This window comes from Hyperolius riggenbachi, chromosome 2 (genome assembly GCF_040937935.1).
Source record: "Hyperolius riggenbachi isolate aHypRig1 chromosome 2, aHypRig1.pri, whole genome shotgun sequence".
Taxonomy (NCBI): domain Eukaryota; kingdom Metazoa; phylum Chordata; class Amphibia; order Anura; family Hyperoliidae; genus Hyperolius; species Hyperolius riggenbachi.
This window is the reverse complement of record NC_090647.1, coordinates 147,368,746-147,393,427: the sequence shown is the minus strand read 5'-3', so window position 1 is coordinate 147,393,427 and position 24,682 is coordinate 147,368,746. Positions and strand designations below refer to the sequence as shown.

The window sequence follows — 24,682 nt, the reverse complement described above, 5'->3', positions numbered from 1 at the left end:
TAGCCATTGGGCCTCAAACCCAAAAAAACGCCTGCAGCACCTGGGGTTCACAGCCGGTCTCCCATGCAGCTACTAACCAGGCCTGAAGCCGCTTAGCTTCCGCGATCTGACGAGAGCGGGCGCTTTCGGCTTAGTGCGGCCGCAGGCCACCTCCAAAGCGCCGTTCCGGCGCCTTGAAGGTGAGGCTTCCCACGCGTGCTCATAGCCATTGGGCCTCAAACCCAAAAAAACGCCTGCAGCACCTGGGGTTCACAGCTGGTCTCCCATGCAGCTACTAACCAGGCCTGAAGCCGCTTAGCTTCCGCGATCTGACGAGAGCGGGCGCTTTCGGCTTAGTGTGGCCGCAGGCAACCTCCAAGGCGAGGCTTCCCACGCGTGCTCATAGCCATTGGGCCTCAAACCCCAAAAAACGCCTGCAGCACCTGGGGTTCACAGCCGGTCTCCCATGCAGCTACTAACCAGGCCTGAAGCCGCTTAGCTTCCGCGATCTGACGAGAGCGGGCGCTTTCGGCTTAGTGTGGCCGCAGGCAACCTCCAATGCGCCGTTCCGGCGCCTTGAAGGTGAGGCTTCCCACGCGTGCTCATAGCCATTGGGCCTCAAACCCAAAAAAACACCTGCAGCACCTGGGGTTCACAGCCGGTCTCCCATGCAGCTACTAACCAGGCCTGAAGCCGCTTAGCTTCCGCGATCTGACGATAGCGGGCGCTTTCGGCTTAGTGTGGCCGCAGGTAACCTCCAAGGCGCCGTTCCGGCGCCTTGAAGGTGAGGCTTCCCACGCGTGCTCATAGCCATTGGGCCTCAAACCCAAAAAAACGCCTGCAGCACCTGGGGTTCACAGCCGGTCTCCCATGCAGCTACTAACCAGGCCTGAAGCCGCTTAGCTTCCGCGATCTGACGAGAGCGGGCGCTTTCGGCTTAGTGTGGCCGCAGGCAGGCTCCAAGGCGCCGTTCCGGCGCCTTGAAGGTGAGGCTTCCCACGCGTGCTCATAGCCATTGGGCCTCAAACCCAAAAAAACGTCTGCAGCACCTGGGGTTCACAGCCAGTCTCCCATGCAGCTACTAACCAGGCCTGAAGTCGCTTAGCTTCTGCGATCTGACGAGAGCAGGCGCTTTCGGCTTAGTGTGGCCGCAGGCAACCTCCAAGGCGCCGTTCCGGCGCCTTGAAGGTGAGGCTTCCCACGCGTGCTCATAGCCATTGGGCCTCAAACCCAAAAAAACGCCTGCAGCACCTGGGGTTCATAGCCGGTCTCCCATGCAGCTACTAACCAGGCCTGAAGCCGCTTAGCTTCCGCGATCTGACGAGAGCGGGCGCTTTCGGCTTAGTGTGGCCGCAGGCAACCTCCAAGGCGCCGTTCCGCCGCCTTGAAGGTGAGGCTTCCCACGCGTGCTCATAGCCATTGGGCCTCAAACCCAAAAAAACGCCTGCAGCACCTGGGGTTCACAGCCGGTCTCCCATGCAGCTACTAACCAGGCCTGAAGGCGCTTAGCTTCCGCGATCTAACGAGAGCGGGCGCTTTCGGCTTAGTGTGGCCGCAGGCAACCTCCAAGGCGCCGTTCCGGCGCCTTGAAGGTGAGGCTTCCCACGCGTGCTCATAGCCATTGGGCCTCAAACCCAAAAAAACGCCTGCAGCACCTGGGGTTCACAGCCGGTCTCCCATGCAGCTACTAACCAGGCCTGAAGCCGCTTAGCTTCCGCGATCTGACGAGAGCGGGCGCTTTCGGCTTAGTGTGGCCGCAGGCAACCTCCACGGCGCCGTTCCGGCGCCTTGAAGGTGAGGCTTCCCACGCGTGCTCATAGCCATTGGGCCTCAAACCCAAAAAAACGCCTGCAGCACCTGGGGTTCACAGCCGGTCTCCCATGCAGCTACTAACCAGGCCTGAAGCCGCTTAGCTTCCGCAATCTGACGAGAGCGGGCGCTTTCGGCTTAGTGTGGCCGCAGGCAACCTCCACGGCGCCGTTCCGGCGCCTTGAAGGTGAGGCTTCCCACGCGTGCTCATAGCCATTGGGTCTCAAACCCAAAAAAACGCCTGCAGCACCTGGGGTTCACAGCCGGTCTCCCATGCAGCTACTAACCAGGCCTGAAGCCGCTTAGCTTCCGCAATCTGACGAGAGCGTGCGCTTTCGGCTTAGTGTGGCCGCAGGCAACCTCCAAGGAGCCGTTCCGGCGCCTTGAAGGTGAGGCTTCCCACGCGTGCTCATAGCCATTGGGCCTCAAACCCAAAAAAACGCCTGCAGCACCTGGGGTTCATAGCCGGTCTCCCATGCAGCTACTAACCAGGCCTGAAGCCGCTTAGCTTCCGCGATCTGATGAGAGCGGGCGCTTTCGGCTTAGTGTGGCCGCAGGCAACCTCCAAGGCGCCGTTCCGCCGCCTTGAAGGTGAGGCTTCCCACGCGTGCTCATAGCCATTGGGCCTCAAACCCAAAAAAACGCCTGCAGCACCTGGGGTTCACAGCCGGTCTCCCATGCAGCTACTAACCAGGCCTGAAGGTGCTTAGCTTCCGCAATCTAACGAGAGCGGGCGCTTTCGGCTTAGTGTGGCCGCAGGCAACCTCCAAGGCGCCGTTCCGGCGCCTTGAAGGTGAGGCTTCCCTTGCGTGCTCATAGCCATTGGGCCTCAAACCCAAAAAAACGCCTGCAGCACCTGGGGTTCACAGCCGGTGTCCCATGCAGCTACTAACCAGGCCTGAAGCCGCTTAGCTTCCGCGATCTGACGAGAGCGGGCGCTTTCGGCTTAGTGTGGCCGCAGGCAACCTCCACGGCGCCGTTCCGGCGCCTTGAAGGTGAGGCTTCCCACGCGTGCTCATAGCCATTGGGCCTCAAACCCAAAAAAACGCCTGCAGCACCTGGGGTTCACAGCCGGTCTCCCATGCAGCTACTAACCAGGCCTGAAGCCGCTTAGCTTCCGCGATCTGACGAGAGCGGGCGCTTTCGGCTTAGTGTGGCCGCAGGCAACCTCCAAGGCGCCGTTCCGGCGCCTTGAAGGTGAGGCTTCCCACGCGTGCTCATAGCCATTGGGCCTCAAACCCAAAAAAACGCCTGCAGCACCTGGGGTTCATAGCCGGTCTCCCATGCAGCTACTAACCAGGCCTGAAGCCGCTTAGATTCCGCGATCTGACGAGAGCGGGCGCTTTCGGCTTAGTGTGGCCGCAGGCAACCTCCAAGGCGCCGTTCCGGCGCCTTGAAGGTGAGGCTTCCCACGCGTGCTCATAGCCATTGGGCCTCAAACCCAAAAAAACGCCTGCAGCACCTGGGGTTCACAGCCGGTCTCCCATGCAGCTACTAACCAGGCCTGAAGCCGCTTAGCTTCCGCGATCTGACGAGAGCGGGCGCTTTCGGCTTAGTGTGGCCGCAGGCAACCTCCACGGCGCCGTTCCGGCGCCTTGAAGGTGAGGCTTCCCACGCGTGCTCATAGCCATTGGGCCTCAAACCCAAAAAAAACGCCTGCAGCACCTGGGGTTCACAGCCGGTCTCCCATGCAGCTACTAACCAGGCCTGAAGCCGCTTAGCTTCCGCGATCTGACGAGAGCGGGCGCTTTCGGCTTAGTGTGGCCGCAGGCAGCCTCCAAGGCGCCGTTCCGGCGCCTTGAAGGTGAGGCTTCCCACGCGTGCTTATAGCCATTGGGCCTCAAACCCAAAAAAACACCTGCAGCACCTGGGGTTCACAGCCGGTCTCCCATGCAGCTACTAACCAGGCCTGAAGACGCTTAGCTTCCGCAATCTGACGAGAGCGTGCGCTTTCGGCTTAGTGTGGCCGCAGGCAACCTCCAAGGCGCCGTTCCGGCGCCTTGAAGGTGAGGCTTCCCACGCGTGCTCATAGCCATTGGGCCTCAAACCCAAAAAAACACCTGAAGCACCTGGGGTTCACAGCCGGTCTCCCATGCAGCTACTAACCAGGCCTGAAGCCGCTTAGCTTCCGTGATCTGACGAGAGCGGGCGCTTTCGGCTTAGTGTGGCCGCAGGTAACCTCCAAGGCGCCGTTCCGGCGCCTTGAAGGTGAGGCTTCCCACGCGTGCTCATAGCCATTGGGCCTCAAACCCAAAAAAACACCTGCAGCACCTGGGGTTCACAGCCGGTCTCCCATGCAGCTACTAACCAGGCCTGAAGCCGCTCAGCTTCCGCGATCTGATGAGAGCGGGCGCTTTCGGCTTAGTGTGGCCGCAGGCAACCACCAAGGCGCCGTTCCGGCGCCTTGAAGGTGAGGCTTCCCACACGTGCTCATAGCCATTGGGCCTCAAACCCAAAAAAATGCCTGCAGCACCTGGGGTTCACAGCCGGTCTCCCATGCAGCTACTAACCAGGCCTGAAGCCGCTTAGCTTCCGCGATCTGATGAGAGCGTGCGCTTTCGGCTTAGTGTGGCCGCAGGCAACCTCCAAGGCGCCGTTCCGGCGCCTTGAAGGTGAGGCTTCCCACGCGTGCTCATAGCCATTGGGCCTCAAACCCAAAAAAACGCCTGAAGCACCTGGGGTTCACAGCCGGTCTCCCATGCAGCTACTAACCAGGCCTGAAGCCGCTTAGCTTCCGCGATCTGAAGAGAGCGGGCGCTTTCGGCTTAGTGTGGCCGCAGGCAACCTCCAAGGCGCCGTTCCGGCGCCTTGAAGGTGAGGCTTCCCACGCGTGCTCATAGCCATTGGGCCTCAAACCCAAAAAAACACCTGCAGCACCTGGGGTTCACAGCCGGTCTCCCATGCAGCTACTAACCAGGCCTGAAGCCGCTTAGCTTCCGTGATCTGACAAGAGCGGGCGCTTTCGGCTTAGTTTGGCCGCAGGTAACCTCCAAGGCGCCGTTCCGGCGCCTTGAAGGTGAGGCTTCCCACGCGTGCTCATAGCCATTGGGCCTCAAACCCAAAAAAAACGCCTGCAGCACCTGGGGTTCACAGCCGGTCTCCCATGCAGCTACTAACCAGGCCTGAAGCCACTTAGCTTCCGCGATCTGACGAGAGCGGGCGCTTTTGGCTTAGTGTGGCCGCAGGAAACCTCCAAGGCGCCGTTCCGGCGCCTTGAAGGTGAGGCTTCCCACGCGTGCTCATAGCCATTGGGCCTCAAACCCAAAAAAACTCCTGCAGCACCTGGGGTTCACAGCCGGTCTCCCATGCAGCTACTAACCAGGCCTGAAGCCACTTAGCTTCCGCGATCTGACGAGAGCGGGCGCTTTCGGCTTAGTGTGGCCGCAGGCAACCTCCAAGGCGAGGCTTCCCACGCGTGCTCATAGCCATTGGGCCTCAAACCCAAAAAAACACCTGCAGCACCTGGGGTTCACAGCCGGTCTCCCATGCAGCTACTAACCAGGCCTGAAGCCGCTTAGCTTCCGCGATCTGACGAGAGCGGGCGCTTTCGGCTTAGTGTGGCCGCAGGCAACCTCCAATGCGCCGTTCCGGCGCCTTGAAGGTGAGGCTTCCCACGCGTGCTCATAGCCATTGGGCGTCAAACCCAAAAAAACGCCTGCAGCACCTGGGGTTCACAGCCGGTCTCCCACGCAGCTACTAACCAGGCCTAAAGCCGCTTAGCTTCTGCGATCTGACGAGAGCGGGCGCTTTCGGCTTAGTGTGGCCGCAGGCAACCTCCAAGGCGCCGTTCCGGCGCCTTGAAGGTGAGGCTTCCCACGCGTGCTCATAGCCATTGGGCCTCAAACCCAAAAAAACGCCTGCAGCACCTGGGGTTCACAGCCGGTCTCCCATGCAGCTACTAACCAGGCCTGAAGCCACTTAGCTTCCGCAATCTGACGAGAGCGGGCGCTTTCGGCTTAGTGTGGCCACAGACAACCTCCAAGGCGCCGTTCCGGCGCCTTGAAGGTGAGGCTTCCCACGCGTGCTCATAGCCATTGGGCCTCAAACCCAAAAAAACACCTGCAGCACCTGGGGTTCACAGCCAGTCTCCCATGCAGCTACTAACCAGGCCTGAAGCCGCTTAGCTTCCGCGATCTGACAAGAGCGGGCGCTTTCGGCTTAGTGCGGCCGCAGGCAACCTCCAAAGCGCCGTTCCGGCGCCTTGAAGGTGAGGCTTCCCACGCGTGCTCATAGCCATTGGGCCTCAAACCCAAAAAAACGCCTGCAGCACCTGGGGTTCACAGCCGGTCTCCCATGCAGCTACTAACCAGGCCTGAAGCCGCTTAGCTTCCGCGATCTGACGAGAGCGGGCGCTTTCGGCTTAGTGTGGCCGCAGGCAACCTCCAAGGCGAGGCTTCCCACGCGTGCTCATAGCCATTGGGCCTCAAACCCAAAATAACGCCTGCAGCACCTGGGGTTCACAGCCGGTCTCCCATGCAGCTACTAACCAGGCCTGAAGCCGCTTAGCTTCCGCGATCTGACGAGAGCGGGCGCTTTCGGCTTAGTGTGGCCGCAGGCAACCTCCAATGCGCCGTTCCGGCGCCTTGAAGGTGAGGCTTCCCACGCGTGCTCATAGCCATTGGGCGTCAAACCCAAAAAAAACGCCTGCAGCACCTGGGTGTCAGGGAGAGACTCACCTCTTCAGCGGCGGCCAGTATGGACGCCGCTCGCAGCGCTGACGTCACCGGATCCCCGAACTTCCGGTCGGCATCAGCTGGCGGCGCCGGCGGCCGTCACAGCCACAGGTCATCATTGCAGGGCCGGGCAACGCGCTCACGCACGGAGCGTCAGGCCCTTTATGCCCTGAGGAGAAGGTGCCTTGATCCGCCCTGTGGAGGCACGCTCCGCCCCTTGCTGACATCATCCGGGGGGTGGGGGTTCCTGGAGGAACAATCTGCATTTAAGCAGCAGACTGTCAGTACTCCTTGTCCGCTGTAGCGATCACACTCTGTGCTAGCTCTCGGATCCACAGTATACTTATATATTGGTTACGCCAATATATAGGTACTGGAAGAAATATACCATTGTATTTACCTGTGTCTTTGATCTTTTGCCTGTCCTTGACTCTGAGTTTGCCTAATCCTTCTGTACTGCTGCCTATCTGATTTCCCGTTGCCTACCTTGCTGTGCCCTCGTTTACTCTCTTGCCTACCGTCTCTGTACCTCGTATCTCTGATCTCTGTTGCCGAACCCCGGCTAGCCTTCTAGTCTCCGACTCCGCCTCCTGATTCTGTACCTCGTATTTCTGATTACCTGTTGCCGATCCTTGCTTGTCGACCATCCCCGCCAGTGGGCCCTTGCCGCTGGACGGTAGTCTGTGTTCTGTGGGCCCTCGCCACAGAACAATACGCTATTATTGTTTGCACCAATCATTACACCCCATTTTGGGTGGACAGAGGTTAGCGTATATATCGGATTATCGGTGAGACTGCAGATCACTTATAATCAGGTATATCTGTATTTCTGGCGATACTGCAGATCTCCAGAGATCAGTCACTCTCTGTCCTCTCTAGTTGTTACGGAACGTGACAGTACAGCGGACCACTTAATATGGAAGCCCTGGTCCAGCAGGTCAATACTCTGACTACAGTCGTTGCTCAATTGGACCAGACCATTAAAAACCAGCAGGTCCAGATCAACCGACTAACAGAGACTGTGCAAAACTTGCAGGCACCAGGTGTTCCCGCTCCCATAGCACCTGTCGAACCTAAGATGCCGTTACCGATACCATTTTCAGGGGAACGTTCCGATTTCCGAAATTTTCGGGATCGCTGTCAGTCTTATTTTTTGATGCGTCCTATCTCATCTGGTTCAGAATTACAAAGGGTCACGCTTATAAAGACCCTCTTACAGGGCAACTCACAGACCTGGGCCTACAGCTTACCCTTAGGTCATGAGGCCCTTACCTCTGTTGAGAACTTTTTTAATGCCATGGCGGTGGTATATGATGATCCAGATATAGCCGCCACAGCTGAAATGAAACTCAAGAGACTCAGACAAGGTCAGAACTCTGTTGAGACTTATGCGGCAGAGTTCCGCAAGTGGTCGTTCTCCACCAGGTGGGAGGCACAGTCTCTTTTAGATAGGTTTCTGACGGGGTTAGCTGACTCTATATCTGAATTAATGTTAAGTCACCCTGAACCCAGAACTCTGGATGAAGCCATAAGCCTTGCTATTAAAATTGATCGAAGGGTACGTTTTCATAAGTCATCTAGACAACGACCCATTATGCGACTTCAAACTCCCATAAGTCTTCCCAGCTCTCCTTCCACTGATGAGCCCATGCAGTTGGGTCATTCTAAGCTATCTGAGACAGAAAAGTTAAGAAGAAGAAAGGAGGGTCTATGTCTTTATTGTGGGGAGAAAGGTCATATCGCATCTGTTTGTACCAGGAAGGCGGAAAACTTCTCCGCCTAGGGTTAGTCGGAGGTACTACCCTGGGCGAGAATTCGATACCTCCCAGAGATAAAGTGTTATTACCTATTTCCATTTCCTGGAATAAACAGGTCAGTTTACTGCAGGCTTTTATTGATACAGGCGCTGCAGCCAATTTTATGGACTCTAGTCTAGCTTTAAAGATGGGCATACCAGTCATCCCGTTAGAAAAACATATCATAGTCACGGCCATTGATGATTCGCCATTACAGGATAGTTTGCCGGTCTCCGTCACACCTGAGTTGACATGTACTGTGGGGATCTTACATTGTGAGAGGTTACGATTTTATCTAATCAGAATGCCTTCTTGTCCTATTATTTTGGGCCTACCATGGCTACGTCTGCATTCCCCACAAATAGATTGGGCCTCCGGGCAATTATTATCCTGGTCACCATACTGTCAGAAGCACTGTATTTCCCAAATACCTCTCCGTGCCACTCAGTTAGTTCTTCAGGGACTCCCTCAGCCATATGTATCTTATGCCGACGTGTTCTGTCCACGATCTGCTGATTCACTGCCACCTCACAGACCGTATGACTGCCCGATTGAACTCAGACCTGGAACCATGCCTCCCAGGGGTCACCTTTACAATCTCACTGGTCCCGAGAAAGTGGCCATGAGGGAATACATCCAGGAGAACTTGGAGAAAGGGTTCATTAGACCCTCTAAGTCACCCGCTGGGGCAGGGTTTTTCTTTGTAAAGAAAAAAGATGGTGGCCTGCGGCCTTGTATTGACTACAGAGCTCTTAACGCCATTACAATTAAAAATCGTTATCCGCTCCCCCTGATCGATGATCTCTTTAATCAGGTCACAGGTGCCCAGATATTTACCAAGTTAGATCTCAGGGGAGCTTACAATTTGGTCAGAATTAGGCAGGGGGACGAGTGGAAGACAGCGTTCAACACTCAGGACGGGCATTACGAATATACGGTCATGCCTTTTGGTCTGTGTAATGCTCCCGCTGTCTTCCAGGAGCTGGTCAATGACATTTTCAGGGACGTTGTGGGGAGGTTCGTGGTCGTCTATCTAGATGACATCCTGGTCTTTTCTCATGATATCAAGGAACATCGGTCACAAGTTCAGTATGTTTTGCTCAAATTACGTGAGAATTCATTATATGCTAAATTAGAAAAATCTTTATTTGAGGTCACAGAGGTTCCATTTTTAGGTTATATAATCTCAAGTTCCGGGTTATCTATGGATAACAGCAAGGTCACGGCGGTTTTGAACTGGCCTCAGCCAGTTGGACTGAAGGCCCTACAACGATTTTTGGGGTTTTCTAATTATTACAGAAAATTCATAAAGGGGTATGCCGCCTTGATAGCCCCTCTTACTGACATGACCAAGAAAGGGGCTAACACCGTCAATTGGTCTTCCGAGGCCATTTCCGCTTTTCAAAACCTTAAGACAGCGTTCTGTTCCGCCCCCATTTTGCATCACGTGGATTCTTCCAGACCATTTATTGTGGAAGTAGATGCATCTGAGATTGGGGTTGGGGCAGTCTTGTCACAATACACCGGGTCACAGGGAAGACTCCATCCCTGCGCTTTTTTTTCGAAAAAATTTTCCGAAGCAGAGAAAAATTATGATATTGGCAATAGGGAATTGCTTGCTGTGAAGTTGGCATTTGAAGAGTGGCGACACTGGCTTGAGGGGGCAGAACATGTGATCACAGTTTATACAGATCATAAGAATTTGGAGTATCTGAAGGGGGCCAAGAGATTGAATCCCAGACAAGCACGGTGGTCTTTATTTTTTTCCCGGTTTGACTTCATTATCACATTCAGACCGGGAAGTAAAAATGTCAAAGCAGATGCCCTCTCCCGATGTTTTGACATAGAGTCGGTATTGCCCTCTGAACCAGATCCAATTTTATCTGAGAAAGTGGTGTTGGCTTGTGTAGATTCGAGGGAGGATCTTGCCTCTGTTCTTCTTCCTCATCAACCAGACAGTCCGACGGGGAAGCCACCTGATCTGATGTTTGTTCCGTTACAGTTTAGGTTACAGGTGTTGCAGTTGTTCCATTCATCCAGACTGGCAGGTCATCCTGGAATTGACAGAACCAGAGAATTGTTATCCAGGAGTGTCTGGTGGCCCAACTGGAGGAGGGATGTCGAGGAATTTGTTGCCTCTTGTGCAGTATGTTCACGGAGCAAACCCTCACATATATCCCCAGTAGGTACCCTCCAACCCCTGCCCATACCCTCTGAACCCTGGACTCACATATCCATGGATTTTGTGGGGGAATTGCCTTCTTCAGATGGTAACACGGTGATTTGGGTCATTATTGACCGATTTTCTAAAATGGCTCATTTTGTGCCATTGAGAAAATTTCCCTCCGCCAAGGAACTGGCTGAGCTATTCGTAGTCCATGTCCTTCACCTTCATGGGGTCCCGGAGAATTTAGTGTCTGACAGGGGGGTGCAGTTTATCTCGGAATTTTGGAAAGAATTTTGCAGAGTACTAGGAATTACGCTTTCATTTTCATCTGGTTATCACCCTCAGACCAATGGTCAGACAGAGAGGGTGAACCAGTCACTGGAACAGTATCTCCGGTGTTATGTGGCAGATAACCAAACAGAATGGGTACAATACTTACCATACGCCGAATTTGCCCATAACAATCTCCGGAACTCTTCCTCAGGGTTTTCACCCTTTCAGATTGTTAATGGGAGATCTCCCAGGTTTTCCCCCTTTCCTGTTAGTTCTTCTCCTTTTCCTGCCCTAGAAAACTGGCAGGAGACACTAAAATCCCGATGGAAGGAAGTAAATGCCAATTTAAAGAAATCGGTTTCACTCCAGAAAGTACAGGCTGACCGAAAGCGTTCACCTGAGTGGGAGTTCTCTCCCGGGGATCTTGTATGGATTTCCACTCGGCATATCGCCTTACGGCAACCTTCAGCTAAGCTTGGGCCTAAATTTGTGGGTCCATATCCAGTAGCTAAAAGAATCAATAAAGTTTCTTATCAGATAACGTTGCCTCAATCTATGCGTGGGGTGAGAACATTTCATGTGTCATTACTAAAACCTGCGGTGCATGTGGACCCTGGTCCTCCTCCTGTGTTAGTGGATGGTGAGCCTGAGTATGAGGTCGAGAGAATACTGGATTCTCGATTTCTTAGGAGGTCTCTCCAGTATCTGGTTCATTGGAGGGGATACGGTCCTGAGGAGAGATCATGGGTACCAGCTCATCATTGCCACGCACAAGAACTCATACAGGAGTTTCATGACTCCCATCCTGATAAACCTTCCTTAGCGCGTTCGGAGACCACGCCTCAGGGGAGGGGTAATGTCAGGGAGAGACTCACCTCTTCAGCGGCGGCCAGTATGGACGCCGCTCGCAGCGCTGACGTCACCGGATCCCCGAACTTCCGGTCGGCATCAGCTGGCGGCGCCGGCGGCCGTCACAGCCACAGGTCATCATTGCAGGGCCGGGCAACGCGCTCACGCACGGAGCGTCAGGCCCTTTATGCCCTGAGGAGAAGGTTGCCTTGATCCGCCCTGTGGAGGCACGCTCCGCCCCTTGCTGACATCATCCGGGGGGTGGGGGTTCCTGGAGGAACAATCTGCATTTAAGCAGCAGACTGTCAGTACTCCTTGTCCGCTGTAGCGATCACACTCTGTGCTAGCTCTCGGATCCACAGTATACTTATATATTGGTTACGCCAATATATAGGTACTGGAAGAAATATACCATTGTATTTACCTGTGTCTTTGATCTTTTGCCTGTCCTTGACTCTGAGTTTGCCTAATCCTTCTGTACTGCTGCCTATCTGATTTCCCGTTGCCTACCTTGCTGTGCCCTCGTTTACTCTCTTGCCTACCGTCTCTGTACCTCGTATCTCTGATCTCTGTTGCCGAACCCCGGCTAGCCTTCTAGTCTCCGACTCCGCCTCCTGATTCTGTACCTCGTATTTCTGATTACCTGTTGCCGATCCTTGCTTGTCGACCATCCCCGCCAGTGGGCCCTTGCCGCTGGACGGTAGTCTGTGTTCTGTGGGCCCTCGCCACAGAACAATACGCTATTATTGTTTGCACCAATCATTACACCCCATTTTGGGTGGACAGAGGTTAGCGTATATATCGGATTATCGGTGAGACTGCAGATCACTTATAATCAGGTATATCTGTATTTCTGGCGATACTGCAGATCTCCAGAGATCAGTCACTCTCTGTCCTCTCTAGTTGTTACGGAACGTGACAAACACAGTTTTTAACCCGGGCACCTCAGAAAAATTAAACCTTTTTTTTTTTGGTTTTTTTTGTTTTGTTTTTACAACCAATTACACAGATATAGCTATTTTTTGATGTAATAGCTGGTGGCAGAGTGGCAGCAGAAGGTAAATCTGTGTACCCTGGCAGTGGGAAACACAGACAGACAGCAGCAGCAGCAGGAGGAATGGAGGAGTAATGTGAGCAGCTATTGTTTGACGTAATAGCTGGTGGCAGAGTGGCAGCAGAAGCTAATTCTGTGTACCCTGGCAGTGGGAAACACAGACAGACAGCAGCATCAGCAGGAGGAATGGAGGAGTAGTGTGAGTGTGGCAGCAGGTAGGCAGCGTGACATAATAGCCCTGTTACCTAGCGGTGATACCAGGCCGTAAATGAACACAACAGGAGGTCCCAGACAGCGGTCGTGCAGCCCACATTGTGTCCAATACACAACTGGGACAACACAGTTTTCAACCCGGGCACCTCAGAAAAATTAAACCTTTTTTTTTTTGGTTTTTTTTGTTTTGTTTTTACAACCAATTACACAGATATAGCTATTTTTTGACGTAATAGCTGGTGGCAGAGTGGCAGCAGAAGGTAAATCTGTGTACCCTGGCAGTGGGAAACACAGACAGACAGCAGCAGCAGCAGGAGGAATGGAGGAGTAATGTGAGCAGCTATTGTTTGACGTAATAGCTGGTGGCAGAGTGGCAGCAGAAGCTAATTCTGTGTACCCTGGCAGTGGGAAACACAGACAGACAGCAGCATCAGCAGGAGGAATGGAGGAGTAGTGTGAGTGTGGCAGCAGGTAGGCAGCGTGACATAATAGCCCTGGTACCTAGCGGTGATACCAGGCCGTAAATGAACACAACAGGAGGTCCCAGACAGCGGTCGTGCAGCCCACATTGTGTCCAATACACAACTGGGACAACACAGTTTTCAACCCGGGCACCTCAGAAAAATTAAACCTTTTTTTTGGGGGGTTTTTTTGTTTTGTTTTTACAACCAATTACACAGATATAGCTATTTTTTGACGTAATAGCTGGTGGCAGAGTGGCAGCAGAAGGTAAATCTGTGTACCCTGGCAGTGGGAAACACAGACAGACAGCAGCAGCAGCAGGAGGAATGGAGGAGTAATGTGAGCAGCTATTGTTTGACGTAATAGCTGGTGGCAGACTGGCAGCAGAAGGTAATTCTGTGTACCCTGGCAGTGGGAAACACAGACAGACAGCAGCAGCAGGAGGAATGGAGGAGTAGTGTGAGTGTGGCAGCAGGCAGGCAGCGTGACATAATAGCCCTGGTACCTAGCGGTGATACCAGGCCGTAAATGAACACAACAGGAGGTCCCAGACAGCGGTCGTGCAGCCCACATCGTGTCCAATACACAACTGGGACAACACAGTTTTCAACCCGGGCACCTCAGAAAAATTAAACCTTTTTTTTTTTAATGGTTTTTTGGTTTTGTTTGTAAAACAAATTACACAGATATATAGCTATTGTTTGACGTAATAGCTGGTGGCAGAGTGGCAGCAGAAGGTAAATCTGTGTACCCTGGCAGTGGGAAACACAGACAGACAGCAGAAGGGCAGTACACAGCAGCCCACTGTAGGTGTAAAATGTGTGGCTGCAGGCGACGTAATAGTCAAAGTGAACCAGGCTGGCTTAGTGAGCAGGAGCCAGGAGGTGGTAAAGGGTGGTAAGGCACATTAACGATGGTTCTTAGCCAGTTCATGTCCCCCTCTCGCCGACAACAGGGGCCAGGAACTCGCCTTCCACCCACGCCTGGTTCATCTTGAGAAACGTCAGTCTGTCCACAGACTTGTGAGACAGACGTGAGCGTTTCTCGGTGACCACACCACCAGCTGCACTGAAGCAGCGCTCGGACAGCACGCTGGAAGGGGGGCAGGACAGCACTTCCAGGGCGTACTGCGCCAGCTCGCTCCAGATCTCCAGGCGCTTGACCCAATACTCCATGGGATCAACAGGGGCATCGCTGTCAAGCCCGCTGTAGGACCCCATGTAGTCAGCCACCATGCGGGTCAGGCGCTGGCTGTGACCGGTGGAGGATGCTGCTGCATGCACCTCCTCTCTAGTCACTGCTGCCGGAGCCTCTACAGTCCTGTAGAGCTCATGGCTGAGAGACAGCAGGTCTGTGGGGCGCTTGCTGCTGGATGCAGGCACCTGCTGCTGCCTCTGTGCTGGCTGCTGGACAGTGGGGGTGGAAGGCTGGGGGAAGGCTTCCTCCAAGCGCTCAACAAGGGCCTGCTGCAAGCTCCTTATTTGTTGCGCTGGGTCTCCTCCTGCAGGCGGCAGGAACTGGCTCAACTTCCCCTTGAGGCGTGGGTCCAACATCATGCTGATCCAGATGTCCTCCCTCTGCTTCATCTGGATCACCCTGGGGTCTCTGCGCAGGCACGTCAGCATGTGCGCTGCCATTGGGAAGAGGCGGGCCACGTCTGCTGGCACATCGACGGCAGTGCTGCTGTCCTCATCCTCCTCCTCTGCCTCGTCAGCCTCATCCTCTCTCTACCCCCGCACCAACTCAGCTGCACTGTGCTGCTCCCCCTCATCACCAGCAAGGTCAGGGACCTCCACCAAGTCCTCCTCCTCCTCCCCCTCAGAGGTGGACTGTGCAGCTGCTTGCCGCTCCTGCTGGTCCAAGGCTGCCGCTCCCTGTTCCAGCAAAGCATCGAGGGCCCTGTTCAGCAGACAAACCAGGGGCACCCACTCGCAGACCATAGCATGGTCCCTGCTCACCATGTTAGTGGCCTGCAGAAAGGGAGCCAGCACTAAGCACACCTGCTGCATGTGCCTCCAGTCATCATCGGGGACGATGGACGGGATGTTGCTGGTCTTGTCCCTTCTCTGAGCGGCGGAAACAGTGGCCAGGGCAAGGTACTGGTTGACAGCGTGCTTCTGTTCAACCAGATGCTCCAACATCGCCAGGGTGGAGTTCCAGCGAGTCGGAACGTCAAGGATCAGCCGATGGCGTGGCAGATCCAGCTCCTTTTGCACGTCTTCCAGGCTCGCACAGGCTGCAGCCGAGCGCCGGAAGTGACGCACAACGTTCCTTGCCGTTTCCAGCAGTTCGCCCATCCCCTGGTAGGTGCGCAAGAACTTCTGCACCACCAGGTTCAGCACGTGGGCAAGACAGGGGATGTGGGTCAGGTTTCCCCTGTCTATTGCGGCAACCAGATTGGCCCCATTGTCGGCCACCACCTCTCCGACTCTGAGGCCTCTGGGGGTCAGCCAAATCCTCTCCTGCTCCTGGAGTTTGGCCAACACATGGGTTGCCGTCAGCTTGGTCTTCCCAAGGCTGACCAAGTGCAGCAGCGCTTGGCAGTGGCGGGCCTTCACGCTGCTGCTGAGGCGGGGGGTTTGGCCAGGTGTGCCGGAGGATGGCAGAGGATCGGAGGAACCTGCTGCAGTTCCCCTGACCCTGCGGGGTGGCACCACCCACTGTGTTGCTGCTGCTGCTGTGCCCGCTGCTGCTCTCCCATCCTCACCCCCTTCCACCAAGCTGACCCAGTGGACAGTGAAGGACAGGTAGCGGCCTGTCCCGAAGCGGCTGCTCCAGGAGTCCATGGTGACGTGGACCCTTTCACCAACCGCGTGCTCCAGCCCTCGCTCCACATTGGCCATCACAAAGCGGTGCAGTGCAGGAATGGCCTTGCGGGAGAAAAAGTGTCTGCTGGGGAGCTGCCAGTCTGGGGCTGCGCAAGCAAGCAGCGCACGAATGTCGCTCCCCTCCTGCACGAGCGTGTACGGCAGGAGTTGGGAGCACATGGCCCGTGCCAGCAAGCCGTTCAGCTGCCGCACGCGACGGCTGCTGGGAGGCAGAGCCCTAACCACCCCCTGGAAGGACTCGCTCAAAAGGCTCTGGCGTGGCCTTTTGCTGGCACGGGAATCAGCAGACACAGCGGAGGAGGCCACTGAAGACTGGCTGCCAGAACAGGCCTCAGTGTCGGCGGCAGGAGTTGCAGAGGGGGGAGGAGCAGTGCGTTTCCGCACTCCTGCTGGTGCTGCTGGAGGAGCAGGAGGGCGGGTGGCTGCTGTTGCTGCTGCTGCTGAAGGCTGTGCAGTGATGGGTGTGGTGCCACTGCCAGCACCAGATGCCTTCAGTCTCTGGAACTCCTCATGCTGGTGGAAATGTTTCGCAGCAAGGTGGTTGATGAGCGAGCTGGTGCTGAACTTTAAGGGGTCTGCACCTCTGCTCAACTTCCGCTGACAGTGGTTGCAAGTGGCGTACTTGCTGTACACAGTGGGCATGGTGAAATATCGCCAGATTGGTGACAGAAACATCCCCCTACGGCATGGAAGCGCTGCTGCCTGTCTCCCTGTGGTGGTTGGGGGGGGGGCTTGGGGGGCTTGGGTGCGGCTGGTGGTGGTACTGGCAGATGCTGCTGCTGCTGAGCCTGAGACACCAGCAGGCTGTGGGACCTGCCTACTGCTGCTGCCAATGCTTGCAATGATGCGCCTCCTTGCAAGGCCCACAAGAGCATCCTCCTCCTCCTCCTCAGAGCTGCTGAGGACGACATCCCCTGGAGGTGGTGGCACCCAGTCTCTGTCTGTCACCGGGTCATCATCATCCTCCCCCTCCTGAAACATGTCCTGCTGGGATGAGGACCCCCCAAACTCCTCTCCTGATGCATGGATGGGCTGCTTGACTGTCGCCACAGTCTTACTGTCCAATCCCTCATCCCCCAAAGTGCCCATCAGCATCTCCTCCTCAAAATCGCCAACAACAGCAGACAATTGACTCATGATGCCTGGGGTCAAAAGACTGCTGAATGACAGGTCGCCAACTGACGGTGAACTGGCCTCCTCCCCAGGCCCTGCTGGGCGGCTGCTGCGAACAGGGGTGGTGGTGAGGGTGGAGGCCTCGGATGCAGAGCTGATGGCGGGCTGCTCATCCTCCGTCATGAGTTGCACCACAGTGTCTGCATGCTTTTCCTCAATGGGACGTTTCCGACCCGCCTGGAGGAAAATCGGAGCAGGTGCTACACGCTGCTGCTGCTGTGTCTCTGCAGCGTGAGTTGCAGATGCTCCTGCTGGGCGGCGCCCAAGGCGTCCACGGCCAGTGGCTATGGGAGGAATGTTAGCCACTGACGCTGCTGCTGCTGCTGCGGAACTGTGCATGATGGCGCGGCCGCGGCCTGCCACAATGCTGCTCCCTCTCCTCCTGATTCCCTTGCTGCCCTTCCCCTTGCCCAAACCGCGCTGGCTGCCACTTCCAGACATCTTCGATGTTTTGGGCGTATAGACAAAAGTTTTTTAAAAGGGCGGGTGAAAAGTGGGGTACTTTAATGGAGTGGGTTGGTGGGTGAGGTGACTGAGTGAGTGTCCCTAGTACAGTAAGTAAGTAGTAACAGTCAGGAAGTACAACTAGCAGTTACAATAATCAGTAGTAATCACAAGTAAATTTAGTGTGTGTACACTACAGACAGTGAGTGCACGCACGCACGCGCAAACACGCGCAGGAGCTAGCCTATGAACAGTGACTGAGTGAGTGTCCCTAGTACAGTAAGTAAGTAAGTAGTAACAGTCAGTAAGTACAACTAACTAATTACAATAATGAATCAGTTATCAGAAGGAAATAGAGTGTGTGTAGTGTGTGTACACAGACAGTGAGTGCACACACGCAGGAGCTAGTAGCCTATGAACAGTGACTGAGTGTCCTAGACTCCTAGTACAGTAAGTAGTAACAGTAAGTACAACTAACTAATTACAATAATCAATTACAATAATCAATCAGTTATCAGAAGGAAATTGAGTGTGTGTAGTGTGTACACAGAAAGTGAGTGCACACACGCAGGAGCTAGTAGCCTATGAACAGTGACTGAGTGTCCTAGACTCCTAGTACAGTAAGAGTAAGTAGTAACAGTAAGTACAAACAACTAACTAATTACAATAATCAATCAGTTATCAGAAGGAAATAGAGTGTGTGTAGTGTGTGTACACAGACAGTGAGTGCACACACGCAGGAGCTAGTAGACTATGAACAGTGACTGAGTGTCCTAGACTCCTAGTACAGTAAGAGTAAGTAGTAACAGTAAGTACAACTAACTAATTACAATAATCAATCAGTTATCAGAAGGAAATAGAGTGTGTGTAGTGTGTGTACACAGACAGTGAGTGCACACACGCAGGAGCTAGTAGCCTATGAACAGTGACTGAGTGTCCTAGACTCCTAGTACAGTAAGAGTAAGTAGTAACAGTAAGTACAAACAACTAACTAATTACAATAATCAATCAGTTATCAGAAGGAAATAGAGTGTGTGTAGTGTGTACACAGACAGTGAGTGCACACACGCAGGAGCTAGTAGCCTATGAACAGTGACTGAGTGTCCTAGACTCCTAGTACAGTAAGTAGTAACAGTAAGTACAACTAACTAATTACAATAATCAATTACAATAATCAATCAGTTATCAGAAGGAAATAGAGTGTGTGTAGTGTGTACACAGAAAGTGAGTGCACACACGCAGGAGCAGCTAGTAGCCTATGAACAGTGACAGTGAGTGTCCTAGTACAGTGACAGTATATAACTACAATACTAATACAATCAGTAGTAAAGGACAGCAGAAATATATAGAATAGAGAGAAATAAACAGAGGACAGGAGGACAGCTGCCCACACAGGCAAGGCCCTGAGGCCTAAAGCTGTAAGCCTGCAGCAGCTGGCCTGTCTCTATGTAACACAAATGCTACTAACTAAAATACAATGTCTAACTAACTAACAACAATATAGGTGTGTATAGGAGGTGTATGTGAGCAAAAACGCTAGGTAAATGACCACAATAGAGCTCTTGCTAAGCCAAAGCACAAAGGAGCAACTCTCTCTCTGTACAAGTCTCAGGCAAGCACGGAGAAACGTAACATGGCGGCCGCTATTTATAGGGTAGGGGCTGGCCAGGGTCCCCCTCTGTGATTGGCTGCCGTCAGAGGGCCTGGGAGCCCTCTGATTGGCTCTAAGGACATCAATCTGGGCTATGACACTATTCGAGCTCGGTACCGAGCTCGAATAGCGCCGTTTGCTCGAATAGCTCGAATAGTGAATGGGCTATTCGAGTGTACGCGAATAGCCCATTCGAATAGCTACAGCTGTTCGGAGCTCGAATACCGAGCTCGAATAGCTGGAAAAGAGCTCGAATATTCGAGCTACTCGAATATTCGAGCTCTGCTGAGCACCACTGGGCGGTGGCATTAAGTGTCAGGTAGGGTGTTTGTGGGGGGGAGGGTGTTAGGCATCAGGTAGGGTGTTTGTGTGTGGGGGATGGTTAGGCATCAGGTAGGGCGTTTGTGAGAATCCGCTCAGCTGCCTGCGCAGGCAGGCAGCCTTTTGACCATTGTTTAGGTTTGCATGCTGCAGGACTCTGGAACAGAGACCTGTCTTTCCATTGCAAGTTCCGGTCTGTTCTCTTGCTGGGGAATTTGCATACATTCGTTATGCAAATCCCCTACCTGCCTTCTTTGATGACTGGCACTATAAGAGCTTTATGTTTCCCAGAAGGCTTTGCTGGTCATTTCCCTTCCATGGTCTGTTCCTGATGGACACTGCTGGAGTGTCAGCCGTTGCTATCTAGTATAGTTAATTCCTGGGGGTTGCTTTAGGCTCCCCTTCTAGCCCAGTCAGGTTGTATTATCTGTTTGTTTGTTCTGTTGCCATTGTCCTGTCCCAACGGTGGTCGACAGGAAACGGTTCTGATCTCTGTTCTTGGAGTATAGCTGGTGCAGCGGTTGCTACCAGCTATCTCTTCTGTTCTGTCTCCTGGGATCGCGCTAGCTACTTTTCGCTAGCGCTGGGGATCCTTCTGTTCTGTCTTCTGGGATCGCGCTAGCTACTTTTCGCTAGCGCTGGGGATCCTTCTGTTCTGTCTTCTGGGATCGCGCTAGCTACTTTTCGCTAGCGCTGGGGATCCTTCTGTTCTGTCTTCTGGGATCGCGCTAGCCACTTTTCGCTAGCGCTGGGGATCCTTCTGTTCTGCTACTCTGTACCTGGATCGCGCTAGCCACTTTTCGCTAGTGCTGTGGATCCTATCTCTCGCTTGTCCCTGTTTTCGTGTGCCTGTCTTGTCTGCTACGCTTGCTGGAGGCTCGGTGAGGTAACCGTTAAGCAAGCGCTCGCGTCCTCTGTTTCATGTTTGTCTGTTAATGGTTAGGTAGGCGTGCTTGTCTCTATTGTGCTTATCACGTGGAGACCGCGCATAACCGCGTGCACTGTTGCGAATGAGTGCGGTGTTCGCGGTTAGCTAGCGTTTGTTATTTTCCGTATCTCCTCATTGTATTATTTGCTGTGCCTTTGCTACCCTCGTGCCCTGTTTTGCTCAGTCTTGTGTCTCTGTTGGCAATCGCCATTCTTGCGATTGCATTCCCACTTCGTTTCCGCCGTTGTGTGTTCACCGTCGCTGGGTGGCGACTAGTTTGGTGGAAAAACAAAAGAAAAAGTAGTTCCCTAAGAAACCGCACCACTCAATTCAATAATGAATAATAAACCAACTTTATTCAGTATACAAGGAATTAAAACACTAAAAACAATAGATCATGGGGCACATGATAATAGGATGAATGTAGTCACAAATCCACAATGCCAGCAAATATATCACAATAAATACACATATATATAAATTATATATGAAAAATAAAATACTAATAAATGTCAAAAAAACCCTGACAAGCTGTCAGCCGATGCATGCAAAAAGGTAAAGTGCATAGTGCAAAGATGAGGAGGACCAGAGTGATAAACCCTCCAATGAAAATGTGGGATCAATAACCATAAGAAAAAACAGATACAGAAGTAAGTGAGGTGCTAGTAGTGGAAAAAGGATATAGGGCTATATGCAGGTGGTGAGAAACAGATAAGGGCTGTATACTAATAGTGTGGCATGGAGAAGGCTGTAGCTTACCAGGTAGGAGAGAGAAAGCTGGCAAGGGAAAGGGGTGTCCCACGCACGCCGTCGCGATTCGCTGCCTCCAATGCCAGCTTCGACTGGCCCAGTCGAAGCTGCGCATTGGAGGCAGCGAATCGCGACGGCGTGCGTGGGGCACCCCTTTCCCTTGCCAGCTTTCTCTCTCCTATCTGGTAAGCTACAGCCTTCTCCATGCCACACTATTAGTATACAGCCCTTATCTGTTTCTCACCACCTGCATATAGCCCTATATCCTTTTTCCACTACTAGCACCTCACTTAGGGCTCGTTCCCACTGTTGCGACGCGATTTCGGCCGCATTCCGACGCTTGTAAAAACGCATGCGGATGCGTTTCCACATGCGTTTTTACCCGCGATTTCGCATGCGATTTCGCATGGCAGGGTGCCATGCGAAATTAACCATGACACTGCCAGGGCTAAATAAAATTGAAAAAGGTGCGAAATCGCACGCGAAATCGCGGGTAAAAACGCATGTAACAAACGCATGCGTTTTTACTATTAAATACATTAGCGGCGATTCGCACGGATTCCCGACGCAGGCGAAATCGTTGGCTCTTTTGTGCGTTTTTTTCACGCTGGAAAAAACGCACCTCAACAACGCTACAGTGGAAACAGGCCCATCCACTTGTATTACATGTGCGGATCTGCATGCGTTGGACGCATGCAGATTCGCGATAGTGGAAACGAGCCCTAACTTCTGTATCTGTTTTTTCTTATGGTTATTGATCCCACATTTTCATTGGAGGGTTTATCACTCTGGTCCTCCTCATCTTTGCACTATGCACTTTACCTTTTTGCACGCATCGGCTGACAGCTTGTCAGGGGGTTTTTGACATTTATTAGTATTTTATTTTTCATATATAATTTATATATATGTGTATTTATTGTGATATATTTGCTGGCATTGTGGATTTGTGACTACATTCATCCTATTATCATGTGCCCCATGATCTATTGTTTTTAGTGTTTTAATTCCTTGTATACTGAATAAAGTTGGTTTATTATTCATTATTGAATTGAGTGGTGCGGTTTCTTAGGGAACTACTTTTTCTTTTGTTTGTACAGTACTTGCTTTTGGTTCCCTTCTGCACACTCTGGTATTTACCCATATTTATGGTTGAGTAGATGGTGCTTGCCCATTTGTGTGTGTCTTTTAGTTTGGTGGAAACACATTGGTTCTGTCCCTTTGCTCTGTTTCTTGTGGGCTATCCAGCCCTGCCTGATCGTACCTTGTCCTGGATCTGTACAATTCCCGTCTGGCATCTGTGGCTGTGCAGAGACTGTGTTCGCCTGCACTCCACAGCGCCATCTGCCAGAGGGAATTGCCCTCTGCGGGTGCATAGCACCTAGCCTGGGTGTCCTCAAATATACGCTTGTGGAGGAAATCCGCCGCGTCAGCGCACGTCTGGTGCGCTGACCGCGAATACGATTCCACAATCGTTACAGCGTTCGTGCGGGTCGGTGGCTTTAGGTGTCAGGTAGGGTGTTGGAAGGGGTGTTCAGTTAGGGTAAAGCATTGGATAGGGTGTTTGTGCGGGGAGGATGGTTACGGTTAGGCATCAGGTAGGGTGTTTGTGCAGGGGAGGGTTGCATTAGGTGTCAGGTAGAATGTTTATGGGGGGAGGGGGGTTAAGGTCAAGCATTTGGTAGGGTGTTTGTGTGTGTGTTGGGGGGGATGGTTAGAGTTAGGCATCATGTAGGGTGTTTGTGCGGTGGCGATAGGTGTCAGGTTGGGGGGTGTTTGGCTAGGTTAAGATATCGGGTAGGGCGTTAGGCATCAGGTATTGTAATTGTGGGGGGAGGGGGGGGGGCTAGGGTCAGTACCTATTCAGTAAGGAGTCAAAGGCAAGACTCCCTAACACTGCAGAGTGGCCTCTTTGTTTCAATTGTTTATGTGATGTACTTAGATATAAATATAAGCACTTCATACGTTTCAAAGTCTTTATTAACAATTACATGAGATTTATGCAAAAAGTCAGTATTTGCAGTGTTGGCCCTTCTTTTTCAGGACCTCTGCAATTCAACTGGGCATGCTCTTAATCAACTTCTGGGCCAAATCCTGACTGATAGCAACTCATTTTCTCATAATCACTTCTTTGAGTTTCTCAGAATTAGTTGGTTTTTGTTTGTCCACTCGCCTCATGAGAAATGACCACAAGTTCTCAATGGGATTAAGATCTGGGGAGTTTCCATGCCATGGACCCAACATTTCTACGTTTTGGTCCCCGAGCCACTTAGATTTCATTTTTGCCTTATGTCACAGTGCTCCATCGTGCTGGAAAATACATTGTTCTTTACCAAACTGTTGTTGGATTGTTGGAAGAAGTTGCTGTTGCGGGTGTTTTGCTACCATTCTTTATTTATGGCTGTGTTTTTGGCAAAATTGTGAGTGAGCCCACTCCCTTGGATGAGAAGCAACCCCACACATGAATGGTCTCAGGATGCTTTACTGTTGGCATGACACAGGACTGATGGTAGTGCTCACCTTTTCTTCTCCTGACAAGCCTTCTTCCAGATGCCCCAAACAATCGGAAAGGAGCTGTCACCATTGATGCGGATAGCGGCGAAACCGCTTCCGCATCTGAACACACGGCATGTTCCGCCGCGGCGTCCCCGGGCCTCCCGTCGGCTACGGGGAGGTCCGGGTCTTCTGTTACATATGGCGAGCGCCAGGCTCGCGCGCGCGCAGATCGCCGCCGCTCTTATGCGGCCAGAAAGCCGGTCAGCTGACAGCTCCCAGGTCACTGATTGGCTGGGCTTCTGGGCGGCGCCGTTGAATGATCCTTAGGATATAAAGATCTGCCCGTCATTTGCTCCTTGTCTGTTGTTGCAAATACTTCATTGTGCTAGCTCTCAGACCTCTAGTCAGTTCCTAGTGTGCTGATCTGGCAGGACCCCGGGGAGTCACACTTCGCTTAGGATTTTTGATAGCTATAATTATAATTGCTATTTATTGTATTTCAGTCTATGGCCTTTTGCTTGACCTCTGACCTCGCTTTTGCCTTCTGGTTTTGAACTTCTGCCTATTAGATTTGCTGCCGACTTATTGCTTGAAAACCGACTACGATTTGCCTGACGATTCTGTACCGTTATTGCCCGACCCGCTGCCGACCTCTTGCCTGTTTTGTAACTATGATTTGCCTGACGTTTCCGTGCCGCTACTGTCTGACCCGTTGCCGACCCCGCCTGTACGACCACTGTCTGCCAAGTGAAAGCCCCAGCCTTCAAGGGTTATCACTTAGAAGGCTCTCTGTCCAGTGAAAGCCTCAGTCTCCAAAGG

At 52.9% G+C, this 24,682-nt stretch overlaps 10 non-coding genes and 22 pseudogenes across 10 annotated transcripts; all 32 read right to left on the bottom strand.

The window, feature by feature from the left end:
• Positions 1-28: 28 nt before the first annotated feature.
• LOC137558267 (5S ribosomal RNA) lies at positions 29-147 on the bottom strand (annotated as a pseudogene).
• An 83-nt stretch (positions 148-230) lies between these two features.
• On the bottom strand, positions 231-349 carry LOC137549985 (5S ribosomal RNA). Its single transcript, XR_011026873.1, has one exon. It is a non-coding gene; the product is annotated as a 5S ribosomal RNA (ribosomal RNA).
• Positions 350-410: 61 nt separating this feature from the next.
• Positions 411-529, bottom strand: LOC137554682 (5S ribosomal RNA). Its single transcript, XR_011027429.1, has one exon. It is a non-coding gene; the product is annotated as a 5S ribosomal RNA (ribosomal RNA).
• Positions 530-612: 83 nt separating this feature from the next.
• LOC137549160 (5S ribosomal RNA) lies at positions 613-731 on the bottom strand (annotated as a pseudogene).
• Positions 732-814: 83 nt separating this feature from the next.
• On the bottom strand, positions 815-933 carry LOC137554681 (5S ribosomal RNA). Its single transcript, XR_011027428.1, has one exon. It is a non-coding gene; the product is annotated as a 5S ribosomal RNA (ribosomal RNA).
• An 83-nt stretch (positions 934-1,016) lies between these two features.
• Positions 1,017-1,135, bottom strand: LOC137551528 (5S ribosomal RNA; annotated as a pseudogene).
• Positions 1,136-1,218: 83 nt separating this feature from the next.
• LOC137557742 (5S ribosomal RNA) lies at positions 1,219-1,337 on the bottom strand (annotated as a pseudogene).
• Positions 1,338-1,420: 83 nt separating this feature from the next.
• On the bottom strand, positions 1,421-1,539 carry LOC137547729 (5S ribosomal RNA; annotated as a pseudogene).
• Positions 1,540-1,622: 83 nt separating this feature from the next.
• On the bottom strand, positions 1,623-1,741 carry LOC137554680 (5S ribosomal RNA). Its single transcript, XR_011027427.1, has one exon. It is a non-coding gene; the product is annotated as a 5S ribosomal RNA (ribosomal RNA).
• Positions 1,742-1,824: 83 nt separating this feature from the next.
• Positions 1,825-1,943, bottom strand: LOC137558821 (5S ribosomal RNA; annotated as a pseudogene).
• An 83-nt stretch (positions 1,944-2,026) lies between these two features.
• LOC137549708 (5S ribosomal RNA) lies at positions 2,027-2,145 on the bottom strand (annotated as a pseudogene).
• An 83-nt stretch (positions 2,146-2,228) lies between these two features.
• On the bottom strand, positions 2,229-2,347 carry LOC137556819 (5S ribosomal RNA). The gene has a single exon (XR_011029457.1). It is a non-coding gene; the product is annotated as a 5S ribosomal RNA (ribosomal RNA).
• An 83-nt stretch (positions 2,348-2,430) lies between these two features.
• LOC137552347 (5S ribosomal RNA) lies at positions 2,431-2,549 on the bottom strand (annotated as a pseudogene).
• Positions 2,550-2,632: 83 nt separating this feature from the next.
• Positions 2,633-2,751, bottom strand: LOC137557942 (5S ribosomal RNA; annotated as a pseudogene).
• Positions 2,752-2,834: 83 nt separating this feature from the next.
• Positions 2,835-2,953, bottom strand: LOC137554678 (5S ribosomal RNA). Its single transcript, XR_011027425.1, has one exon. It is a non-coding gene; the product is annotated as a 5S ribosomal RNA (ribosomal RNA).
• Positions 2,954-3,036: 83 nt separating this feature from the next.
• LOC137549560 (5S ribosomal RNA) lies at positions 3,037-3,155 on the bottom strand (annotated as a pseudogene).
• An 83-nt stretch (positions 3,156-3,238) lies between these two features.
• On the bottom strand, positions 3,239-3,357 carry LOC137554676 (5S ribosomal RNA). The gene has a single exon (XR_011027424.1). It is a non-coding gene; the product is annotated as a 5S ribosomal RNA (ribosomal RNA).
• An 84-nt stretch (positions 3,358-3,441) lies between these two features.
• On the bottom strand, positions 3,442-3,560 carry LOC137554675 (5S ribosomal RNA). Its single transcript, XR_011027423.1, has one exon. It is a non-coding gene; the product is annotated as a 5S ribosomal RNA (ribosomal RNA).
• An 83-nt stretch (positions 3,561-3,643) lies between these two features.
• On the bottom strand, positions 3,644-3,762 carry LOC137553029 (5S ribosomal RNA; annotated as a pseudogene).
• An 83-nt stretch (positions 3,763-3,845) lies between these two features.
• Positions 3,846-3,964, bottom strand: LOC137551269 (5S ribosomal RNA; annotated as a pseudogene).
• Positions 3,965-4,047: 83 nt separating this feature from the next.
• Positions 4,048-4,166, bottom strand: LOC137548421 (5S ribosomal RNA; annotated as a pseudogene).
• Positions 4,167-4,249: 83 nt separating this feature from the next.
• On the bottom strand, positions 4,250-4,368 carry LOC137557692 (5S ribosomal RNA; annotated as a pseudogene).
• Positions 4,369-4,451: 83 nt separating this feature from the next.
• On the bottom strand, positions 4,452-4,570 carry LOC137549255 (5S ribosomal RNA; annotated as a pseudogene).
• Positions 4,571-4,653: 83 nt separating this feature from the next.
• On the bottom strand, positions 4,654-4,772 carry LOC137550043 (5S ribosomal RNA; annotated as a pseudogene).
• An 84-nt stretch (positions 4,773-4,856) lies between these two features.
• Positions 4,857-4,975, bottom strand: LOC137559307 (5S ribosomal RNA; annotated as a pseudogene).
• An 83-nt stretch (positions 4,976-5,058) lies between these two features.
• LOC137548749 (5S ribosomal RNA) lies at positions 5,059-5,177 on the bottom strand (annotated as a pseudogene).
• Positions 5,178-5,238: 61 nt separating this feature from the next.
• LOC137557349 (5S ribosomal RNA) lies at positions 5,239-5,357 on the bottom strand (annotated as a pseudogene).
• An 83-nt stretch (positions 5,358-5,440) lies between these two features.
• Positions 5,441-5,559, bottom strand: LOC137559246 (5S ribosomal RNA; annotated as a pseudogene).
• An 83-nt stretch (positions 5,560-5,642) lies between these two features.
• Positions 5,643-5,761, bottom strand: LOC137551002 (5S ribosomal RNA; annotated as a pseudogene).
• Positions 5,762-5,844: 83 nt separating this feature from the next.
• Positions 5,845-5,963, bottom strand: LOC137552418 (5S ribosomal RNA; annotated as a pseudogene).
• An 83-nt stretch (positions 5,964-6,046) lies between these two features.
• On the bottom strand, positions 6,047-6,165 carry LOC137554674 (5S ribosomal RNA). Its single transcript, XR_011027422.1, has one exon. It is a non-coding gene; the product is annotated as a 5S ribosomal RNA (ribosomal RNA).
• A 61-nt stretch (positions 6,166-6,226) lies between these two features.
• On the bottom strand, positions 6,227-6,345 carry LOC137554673 (5S ribosomal RNA). The gene has a single exon (XR_011027421.1). It is a non-coding gene; the product is annotated as a 5S ribosomal RNA (ribosomal RNA).
• Positions 6,346-24,682: the final 18,337 nt, after the last annotated feature.